This window comes from Triticum aestivum, chromosome 7D (assembly GCF_018294505.1).
Source record: "Triticum aestivum cultivar Chinese Spring chromosome 7D, IWGSC CS RefSeq v2.1, whole genome shotgun sequence".
In the NCBI taxonomy this organism is placed as follows: Eukaryota; Viridiplantae; Streptophyta; class Magnoliopsida; order Poales; family Poaceae; genus Triticum; species Triticum aestivum.
This window is the reverse complement of record NC_057814.1, coordinates 423,544,736-423,553,076: the sequence shown is the minus strand read 5'-3', so window position 1 is coordinate 423,553,076 and position 8,341 is coordinate 423,544,736.

The window sequence follows — 8,341 nt, the reverse complement described above, 5'->3', positions numbered from 1 at the left end:
TGGTCAAAAACTATTATTGGGGGCAGAAAAAGGGAAGAGGAAAACTCATTGGTATGCCTGGCATAAAATGACAAGGCCTAAAAAACAGGGCGGACTGGGATTTAAGGATTTTCGGCTGTTTAATCAAGCCCTATTGGCACGGCAGGCATGGCGAATTCTGGAGTACCCCAACAGTTTGTGCACGAGGTTATTCAAAGCAAAGTACTTCCCAAACGGGCGTCTGCTGGACACAGTTTTTTCTGGAAATCCCTCTCCTACTTGGCACGCAATTGTTCATGGCTTAGAACTCCTCAAGAAAGGGGTGGTTTGGAGAATTGGAAATGGCCAAAATATACGTATTTGGCGCGACCGGTGGATTGTTCGAAAGCCATGTGGAGGACTAATTACTACTAGAGGAAGGTGTTGCTTGAGATGGGTCTCTGAACTGCTGAATCAACATGGGACTTGGGACTGGGACAAGATTAATCAACACTTTCTTCCTGTTGACAGAAATGAGATACAGAAAATTAGACTGTTTCCTTGGGCTGGAGAGGACTTTGTTGCTTGGGCTCCGGAGAAAAGTGGAGTGTTTACAGTGCACAACGCGTACAAACTCGCTAGCGATGAACTTTCAAATGAAATGGAGGCCTCAAGCAGCTCCAGACCAGATGGGACAAGAGATGGATGGAAGCATATTTGGCGGAGTGCAGCACCACCAAAGGTCCGTTCCTTTGCATGGCGTTTGGCTACGGACTCCCTAGCAAATTATACAAATAAAGTTAAAAGACACCTGGAAGTTACAGCAATGTGTCCAGTCTGTGGAAGGGAAGAGGAGGACTCATTCCATGTGTTCTGTTCATGCAACCATGCAGTACAACTATGGATAGCAATGGCAGAAGTATGGGACTTACCAGTGCACTCGCAGATTAAAAATGTTGGCCGGGATTGGTTTTTACACTTGGTTTCTGAGATACAGGAAGATAAGCTGGTTCGGGTGATGATGCTTTTTTGGAGAATTTGGTTCTTACGCAATGAGATGGTGCATTCAAAGAAGCCACCCCCTGTTGAAATCTCAGTACGTTTTTTGAGCAGCTATTTGTCCTCGCTTTTGGTGCTGTAATCTGAACCAATTGGTGACCCAATCAAAGGGAAAGCTCATGTCGAATCTGTCCTTGTTCTAAGACAAAATCCACATGAGCAGAGATATATGCATGGAAGTAAATGGACTAAACCTACTGTTGATAGAGTAAAGCTTAACATAGATGCTTCTGTCCTAAGTGATGTGGCAGGTGCAGGAATGGTGCTTAGAGACCATGAGGGGACTGTCATATTTTGTTCCTGTCGATGCATTCACTCTTGCGATGACATATTGGAAGCTGAACTTCTGGCTCTGAAGGAAGGAATTTTGCTTGCGCTGCAATGGAGTAACTTGCCCATAGATGTGGAATCGGATTGTTTGGAGGCTGTCAAGATGATTAAAGGGGGAGGAGAAAACAAGTCTAAATATGTATTCATTGTTAGAGATATCATTACTCCTTTGGGAGAGAGGAATTCTTGAATTACTCATACTCGTCGAACCTGTAATAATGTTAGTCACGCATTGGCAAATTTTGGTAGGATACATCGCCGAACCATGGTTTGTCTAGGATCTGGAACAGATGAGGTCATGGAACTAATAGATCGAGAATGTAACACTTTGTTTTGAGTAATGCAAGTCTTATTTGAAAAAAAAACTACGACTGGTCACATCCTATTGCTAAGTTCACAGGCCTGGTAAAAAGGAAAAGAAACAGGCCGAGACAGACTGCCGATTAGATGCATCGTGATGTATAGTACGAACGGGGCGGGCAGGCTGCCACCTGCCAGCCATGCGTCTCCTCTTTCCGGCCATCGGAGCATCTCCAACCGTTGTGCCCCCCCCCCCACGAGGCGTTTTTTCGGCCTCCTGGGGAGGCCCCGGCGCTAATTTAGTCTTTGGGTGCAAAAAATTTCCAGCCGTTGTGCTCCCCGGGTCGTCGTTTCTTCCTGGACCACCGTGGCCATCGCCGGAGTTCGGTCCACCCCGACGTGCCTAGCCCCTCTCCCCTCCTCCCAACCTGTCCACGAGCTCCCCCTCACTCCCGCAGCTCACCCCACCCACTTGCCCTCGCTGGAGCTGGCTGTTCCACCGAAAACCATCACCACCGTCGCCGCCTCTGTAACCTCCTATCGCCGCGGCCTCCCCTCCGTTCCAGCCCTCCTCATTGCCCCTTGACCTCTAAAAGGATTGATATAGTTGACTAGAGGGGGTGAATAGGCAACTAACAATTTTTAGCTTTTCTTTACCAATTTAAACTTTGCATCAAAGTAGGTGGTCTAGATATGCAACTAGGTGAGCAACCTATATGATGCAACAACAATAGGCACACAAGCGAGCAAGAGATATAACACAAATAAGCTTGCACAAGTAAAGGCACGAGATAACCGAGAGTGGAACCGGTGAAGACGAGGATGTGTTACCGAAGTTCCTTCCCTTTGAAGGGAAGTACGTCTCCATTGGAGCGGTGGCACAATGCTCCCCAAGAAGCCACTAGGGCCACCGTATTCTCCTCACGCCCTCACACAATGTGAGATGCCGTGATTCCACTATTGGTGCCCTTGGAGGCGGCGACCGAACCTTTACAAACAAGGTTGGGGCAATCTCCACAATTGGAGGCTCCCAACGATACCACGAAGCTTCACCACAATGGACTATGGCTCCGCGGTGACCTCAACCGTCTAGGGTGCTCAAACACCCAAGAGTAACAAGATCCACATGGGATTAGTGGGGGATTCAAATTTCTCTTGGTGGAAGTGTAGATCGGGGCCTTCTCAACCAATCCTTAGAGATTCAACAAGTTTGATTGGCTAGGGAAGGAGATTGGGCGAAAATGGAGCTTGGAACAACAATGGAGCTTGGAGGTAGAAGAGGTGGTCAACTAGAGGAGGAAGACACCCCTTATATAGTGGAAGAACAAACTCAACCGTTATCCACCAACTCAGCCTGCGCAACGCGGTACTACCGTACCTGAGGCGCGGTACTACCGCAGGGCCCCGCGGTACTACCGCCCACGCAGCAGAGACCAGAACAGCCTAAAATGCACTAAAGCAAAGGGCGGTAGTACTGCTGGCGCGGTACTACCGCTCCCCCTTGCGGTACTACCGCAAGGCAGGGGCTGTCCAGAGATGGGAAGGCACGGATATAAAAAATTACATCCATGGCTACTTCCGCAGAGTTGGAGTCGATGCAAAACCCGACGCGGTAGTACCGTAAGCCAGCAGCGGTACTACCGCGCGAGGCATGGATGTAAAAAATTACATCCGCCCCTTACTGCCGCGTACTTGTGGAACTAAGTCAGATGCCACGGTACTACCGCGCCCTGTGCGCGGTACTACCGTGATGGGTGCCGCCCACCAGCGAGAGGATGGCAATATCTGTACTGCGGCCACAGTACTACCGCTTACTAGAAGCGGTACTACCGTGGGCCCTTGCGGTACTACCGCACCAGCGGGCGGTACTACCGCAAGGTCCTGTGGTACTACCGCTCTAAGGAGCAGTACTACCGCACGCCCTAGTTCAGCAAGCAAGAGCAATATTTGCATAGACAAGGAAAACATAGGATACTCCAAAGGCTAGAGGAAAGGAGGTGCAAAGGAAGATGTGTACGTGATGAATCCACCCAACCTTTCCAACGCGGACCCCCTCTTAATAGTACGGCTTCCCTACGACTCAATACCACCGAAAAGAACCGAAGAGAAATGCCGTCTTCCATAGCCTTTGAGGGGAACCAAATCATCTTGTTCCTAGTCAATATATCTGAAATATTCGATGCACATGATTAGTCCGCAAAAGCATTGTCATCAATCACCAAAACCAACTAAGGGATAAAAATGCCCTTACAATCTCCCCCTTTTTGGTGGATTGATGACAACATGGGATTTGCACGAGGGTATAACGCAAAGAGCAAGGGCAAACCCCAAGTCTCTAAAATATAGACGGGCTCCCCCTAGATGTCTGCTATCACGATGAGTGCTTTGGACTGCACGGCACACATACTAGGATCAACACTCCCCCTATATTTTATAGACATGGCAAATCTTGCAATAAGCCTAAAGCTAAGCAAGATAGACAGGAGCATAATGTAATAAGCACAAGATAGAATAAGCTCACTACGGTACGATAGAGTGCATATGTCTTACACCATATGATAGAAGGTCTCACGAGCACAAACCAAAGCAAACCAAAGCAAACGAAATAAACGAAGTTCAACTGACCCAAACACGACACAACTCGCAAATCCTACACTCTCTCCCCCTTTGGCATCGAGACGCCAAAAAGGCAGAGAGGACACCTACAGCAATAGTGGTGGCTCAAGCGGAGTAGTCACTTGCACGCTCCCCGTCAGACTCTGCAGCTAGGACGGACTCCTCCTCAGACTCGGTCCACCGATAACCCTACTTGCGCATCCATTCTGCCTCTGGGGTGATGTGCACCTCTGACCCGCTAGATATGTTCTCGCCAAAGGTCCTGAAAATCCGCTTGTCGCGGCGGCGAGTCTCCTTGGAAGCCACATGGGTCTGGTACTGCCCCTTTACCTGCATACAGAACAAAAGCTTCATCTTGTTCTTCAGTCTCTTAGCCCAAGAAGGCTCAGAGGTGGGAGGGATGTAACCCTCAGAGTTGTCCTCGTCTGCTGCCTCCTCCTCATCCTCATTTGCATCCACGTCCATGGCAGCCGGAATATCAGCACAAGAGGTAGTGTTGGCCCACTGAGGCTTGATACGGAGGTTGATGGGCTCATGCCGGATCCAACCAGGGGCCTCAAACTCATCCTGAGGGTAGACCCGCTCCCAAGTAGCCGAGATCAACTGAAACAAATAAGGTCCATAGATGGGGACCTTGCGGTTGTAGACCGCAAACCGAAGCTCATGCCACATGATATGTGACACATCAAGTGGTAGTGTCTGAGAGTTGCGAGCATCTTCACACGGGAGCATCATATCCACAAGATAGGCATGCACCTTGTCCTTGTCCCCAATGCGTGGGAAGAGAGTGTTGCGGAAGATCCGGTGCATGATGTCAAGAAAGGAGTTGAGTACCCAAGTTGACTTGCCATTGGAGAGCTTCTTCTCCACATGGAAGGGCATAAGCATGTTCTTGTTGGCAGACTCGGGATTGGCATGAGGGCGAACACCTTGGGGTGTGGCGAGCCCCTCATCTGGAACCCCAAGCAAAGTCATGAATTCCTTCCAAGTAGCAGTCAGCTGCCGACCATTGGTCATCCAAGTCATGGCCCTTTCCTCATTGGGATGAAAATGCACTGTGGCAAAGAACTGAGCAAGGATCTCAAGATCATAGTCTTTGTGGAATGAGATGATATGCTCAATGCCAAATTGCTCCACTAGGTCTAAAGCCTCACCAAAGTATTCCCGGTGCGCCTCTTTTCGCATGTGATGCATGTTGATCCACTTCACCTCCACATAGATGTTTTGCTTGGCTTTGATGACATCCAGATAAATGAGATTATGCTGCTTGGTCCAGAATAGCTCATTACCTCGAAAGTTGGCACGAGGGTTTCCATATGGATTGATCTTCCTCCGAGAGATGAACTCGGCAAGCGGTATCTCATCCATACCCATGGTGGGTTCCTTCTCTTTGGTGGCGGTGGTCTTGGTTCTGCGTTGGGGGGCATTGGAGCCCTCTGTTGCCTCTGTGTTGCGCATATGCTTGGATCCCGTGTCACGGCTTGGATTGGAGCGGCGAGCCGGAGCACCTGAGCCACCACCTAAAACACACACCACAAAACAAACACGCACGAAACGCGAGAAGGATCAATGCAAAGACCACATCAAAGCAGGAGAAACAAGTAGACATGGCACGTGAGAAGTGCCACAAGAGGGATTTGAGACAACGATGGTATCGTGTGTTGCGCCACGTGCGGTAGTATAGCTCCAAGGAGCGGTAGTACCGTAGACGCGGTAGTACCGCACCAGCAGGGCGGTAGTACCGGACGTGCGGTAGTACTGCACCTGAAGAGCGGTAGTACCACACGGTTGCAGATCTCAAATGGCCACGGAGATCTGAGCACAACCGTGTCAACACGCGGTACTACGGTCGATCAAATCCATCACGGGACAACTATAGCAAGTACCATCACTACACAAAACTACTCTCCTACATCCTACTCTTGCATAGATTTGGCCTAAAATCTCAAGAACAACTCGCATCTCCCCAAAACCTAAAAGCAACAAGACGAACAAGAAAAAGGGAGGGATTGGGGAGAAACCTTGTTCCACGGCAAGAGTGTCGTGGTATTCTCACAGGGGGGCTCGCGAGTCGACAGATGCCACAAGGGCTTAGTGTGAGGGTAAGACTGCTGCTGATAGGCCCGGGAGCGGGTATGCGAGTAGCACACGCTAGTTTACCCAGGTTCGGGGCTCTCCGGAGAGATAACACCCCTACTCCTGCATGTCTGAGTATCTGTAGCATATCTGGTACAGAGTTGCTCCTAGAGTTGTATCTGAGCTCAGTGCCATAGGCATCTGGCTTTGTATATGTCTCATATATGTGTATGAGCTAGCTAGCAAGTGGGCATGAGAGAGCTCCACCGTGAGTGGGCATGGATGCATGCGTCTGTGTGTGCCCGGAGTGGATGGATGGATGGGTGGCATATATATAGGTGAGCTAGCTTACTACCTAAGCTAGGTAGTGGCGTGCGGGGGGCAAGTGGGCACGGGGCACCATGCCCACGATGGTGTGGACGTGATGTGCATGCCTCCTTGTCCCTGGTGCACTTTATAAAACAGTGCCCAGGGACAGATACACTGTAGATGATGTCGTCGCGGTACAGCCATCTCGTCCGCGGTATGGCCGTCACGTCGGTGTCTTGTCGGTGTCGGGTCAGGCTGCAGTCGGCAGCCGGCTGGTCGGCGCAGTCGGCAGCCGGCAGCCGGCCGGGCAGAGCAGTCGGACGGGGAGCCGGCAGGAGCAGCCGGGCAGTCGAACTAAGGGGCTTTGCTAGCCCCGATGTCTTGAATTATTGTCTCGCCGTCTTCGAGGTATCCGTGGCCAATTACTCCGACAGTAGCCCCCAAGCCTCCGGGCAACTTGGCAAAGTTGGGCGGAGGTTTTTTGGCGGGTGTTTCATGGAAATGATCATGCAAAAGACAAAGTTAGCCCACGCAGATATATCAAATGATTGCTTTTAGCATTGCAAGTTTTATGCGGAGGGTGCCGACTCGGTTTCGTCCGAGGCCCCTTCAATCTCTTTCATGTTCCCTCCACTCTTTGGCTTGCTCTCGCTTGCCGGACAGCCGCTTTGCGGTCTGTGGCTGAGAGTGGGCCGTGGAGTGGAGTGTACAATACTCAGATTCTGGGAGCGAATTTAACCGAGCAGATACTCATAAAGAAAACGGCCGGGTCGCCCGAACCGCTTTTCTTCCCGGACGTTTTTCGCGTGGGTGGCCTCCAGCGTTCACTCTTGCTAGCCGGACAGCCGCTCTGCGGTCTGTGACTAAGAGTGGGCCTTTGGTACCGCGCACGCTACTAAGCCGTCTGCGGGAACAAACGTCTCAGGCCAAGCGGCCAGCCCCCGGGCCAACTCTGGCTGGCGCCGAGGCAAACAGTGATGCAACTGTAATGAAATGCGGAGATAGCCCCCGAGTATCGCTCGGGGTTATCCGTGCTCTCCCGGTGAAAAAATATGCGGGTGAGGACCTCACATTGGTTTTCGTGTAGCCGAGGCGGAGTTTGCCGAAGACAGCCGGCGCGGCTCGGCGCTCGCGGAGTGCGCCGGCACCCTCTGGGTGTAGCCCTCTGGGTGCTCGAAGGGGGGTCCCGGCCGGTCAGGCTCGACCGGCCAGGCGGCGAGGCGTCTTGCAATGCTCTTTTTCTTCTTTTTCTCTTCTGCCGGTTACTGGCAGCCGTACAAACTCTTCTCTTGTCTGCAATCTTCGCGGGGGCGCGCCGGCGCGCGCTGGGTGTAGCCCCCGAGATTCGGGCCGACTGCTGAGCAGTCGGGCCGGATCTCCCGGCAACTACTTTGTCTTCTCTTTCTTCGCGGGGGCGCGTCAGCGCACCCGCTGGGTGTAGCCCCCGAGATTCGGGCCGACTGTTGAGCAGTCGGGCCGGATCTCCCGGAGACTACTTTTTCTTCTTCCTCGCGGGGGCGCGTCAGCGCACCCGCTGGGTGTAGCCCCCGAGATTCGGGCCAACTACTGAGCAGTCGGGCCAGATCTCCCGTTGACTACTTTGTCTTCTTCGTGGGGGCGCGTCATCGCACCCGCTGGGTGTAGCCCCCGAGATTCGGGCCAACTGCTGAGCAGTCGGGCCAGATCTCCCGGC